The sequence below is a fragment of the Pogona vitticeps genome, chromosome 6 (genome assembly GCF_051106095.1).
Source record: "Pogona vitticeps strain Pit_001003342236 chromosome 6, PviZW2.1, whole genome shotgun sequence".
NCBI lineage: Eukaryota > Metazoa > Chordata > Lepidosauria > Squamata > Agamidae > Pogona > Pogona vitticeps.
In genome coordinates, this window is record NC_135788.1 from 98,376,349 (window position 1) to 98,379,265 (window position 2,917).

Genomic DNA, 2,917 nt, shown 5'->3' on the forward strand with positions numbered 1-2,917 from the left:
AAAGCCCTCCATCAAGCGAAGCTTCTTTTCTTTGTGTCTGAATTTTCAGTAATTCAGCCTGACATCTCTCTTCAGACTGGGAAACAGCTCCCCACATCTCTCCTTGCCAACCATTTAAAAAAAAAACACAGAGAGTCGCAACAGGGTAAAGCTTATTAAGGACTATTTCAACCCACGTTGGTGTGAATGTGCCCCTGGAAGTGTCAACAAAAGGAGACACTTGGTGGCAGCTGCAGCTGTTTCTCTTGGGAACGTGGGGAGGTGGTAGGGAAGCAGCGATATCTGTCAGCGGCAAAGACCACCAAGTCGTTCGCCAAAAGTCCTCAGCTGCCCAACAGATGGCCGGGGCTTTGCACCCGCGCCACCAGCTACTGCGACCATATGAAAATGCCGAGCTGCATACAAATGAAAGGCCGGTGTTCCAGGAGAGCAATGCCTTTTTCCCAGCCGTTCTCAACAAACAGAACCTTGGCTTTTCTCATTTGCTTTCTGGCTACTTGCAAGCACAAGGGAGAGAGGGAGGGAGAGGAGCACAAGCTGGCTGAAGGAGCTCTTCCTGGGGAGAAAAGGACCATCCAACAGCTCCTGTGCTCTCCCTACTCCCACCTCTTGACTGACACAGTCCAACACGTGGTGCGTTATTTTTGTCAAATGGCAGCCTGTGTACAGACTAGACAAGGAAGATGTCTGTGCAAGACCGTTGAAGTGAACCATACCTGTGTTATCTACCTAGAGACAGATCACTGGGATTAGCCGATAGATTCCTTCCTTGTTTTGTCTGATCTCATATTTCCCTTACCTAGACTGATATTCTCAGGACGACCCAAGTCTCTCTCTGAGCCCATAATTTCTCTCTCTCCTAGGCATGTGGTTAGCCAGAGCATCACAACAAGCCTAAAATGCTTAGGTCCAAAGACTGCATCTCCGTTTATGAGCCTGCCTGGGGATAAGATCATCAAGAGAGGCCATTCTCTCCATCCCACCACCTGCACAGGTGTGTCTGGTGAGAATGCAAGAGAGGGCCTTCTCTGTTGCTGCTCCCAGACTCTGGAACCCCCTCCTACAGAAAGCTGGGCTCACTCCATCTTTGGTGTCCTTCTGCAAGCAGGCAAAGACCATTCTCTTCAGGCAGGCTTTCCTTGAAACGACTGGTTGATCAAGGGGATTTTTAAAGGGATCATTATATTCTGTGTTTTATTTGTGTTTTTAATATTGCTGTTATTAAGAGCCTCGTGGCACAGTGGTTAAACTGCTGTACTGCAGCCAAAAATGTGCTCACGACCCGGGGTTCAATCCCAGGTAGCCGGCTCAAGGTTGACTCAGCCTTCTATCCTTCTGAGGTCAGTAAGATGAGTACCCACTTTGCTGGGTGGGGGGCAATGTGTAGCCTGCATATTTAACTTGTAAACCGCCCAGAGAGTGCTTGAAGTGCTATGGGGCGGTATATAAGCAGCACGCTTCGCTTTGCTTTATGTGTTTTAATATGATTTTTGTTTAATGCTTTTAAAATATTGTAATGATTTATTATGTAGCTTTTAATGTTGTTTCTTTTAATACCCTAAGATGCTTTAGGACAGGGGTGTCAAACTCAAATTCATCGGGGGCCACATCAGCAGTTTGGTCCCCATCAAAGGGCCGGTTGTATCTGTAGGTCTATGTGTCCACTCTTTATTATCATAAATTAATATCACTGCAGAGGGGGGGGGAGGAAAAAATCAGAAATAATAAACAGAGAGAGAGAACAATCTGACCTTCTGGGCAACCTTCCAGACACTTTCAGTTCACCACCGGAAAATCAAGCCAAATATCTCTGGGCTGAGGGAGGCCCGTGTGTGTGTGTGTGTGTGTGTGTGTGTGTGTGTGTGTGTAAAGGGAGAAGAGGGCAGCCCCCCTCCCCGAGACGGCCCTCCCTCTTTGGCTGGGCCTGGCCCATCTGGCGGGGCTGTTGTGGGCAAGGCAGGGAGCGGGGCCCCTCTTTGCTCCCCAATCCTTCCCTCAGGCCAAAGTCCCACCCGTCTACTCAGAAGGAAGTCCTCTCGGGGTAAGAGAGGGTTCGTCCTAAGGGCGCAGCTCGAGGGCACCCCCCTCAGGACCGCTGCCCGCGAATGGAAAGGGGTCGGGAAGCAGGTGGCGCCCAAGAGGTGGTGGGTGTTCTGCGGGGGGGAGGAGAAGAGAGAGGGCGGCGTGGGCGGCGGGGCTGTCCCCTCCCTTCCTCCCAATCCTCTCGCCTTTTCTTCTCCTCCTCCTCCTCCCCGTAAGTGGAAGTTCCAGAGCTTCCCACTGCCCCGGGGGCAGCATCCGTCCATTCCCGCCCCGTCCGCCCCCGGTCTCCCCTTTCTGTGCTCACCCCAAGTCTCCCCCAATTGCTCCCCCCTCCCTCACCTTCCACCGCCCGGGCGAGCGGCAGGGCCAGGAGGGCGAGCAGGGGCGCCCGGGGGCGCAGGTGAGGGGCTTCGCGGACCGCCGGGAGAGTATGGGGCGCCATCGAGGGTCTTCCGGGGTGAGAAGGGAGGATCCAGAGCCCGATGGGGCGAGGAAGGGGTCCGAGAGGGGTCCAGCTCCGCAAGTGCAAGTGCCCCGGGGAGGATAGTGCCGGGGGAGGTATGAGCCGTGCGGGGGAGGAATCCCCCCTCGGTGGACTGACCCAATGGGAAAAAGGCTCTGGCTCTGACCAGCCGGTTGCCAGGCAGATCTGCACCTCCCTCGGGCCTCAGCGGGCGAGCTCCTCCGCTCATCTGGCCCATCGGGATGCTCTCTGGACTTCCCTGCCTGGCGACTCGTGACATTTGCCTGGCGCTCAGGGCTGATTGGCCCCTAGGGCGGAGGGGGCGGTGCTTGGACGGTCAAGTGTTCTCTCCCCCTCCGGGGACGGAGCCCAAGACTTTGGCGTCAGAAGTTTTTTTTGGGGGGGTGCGAA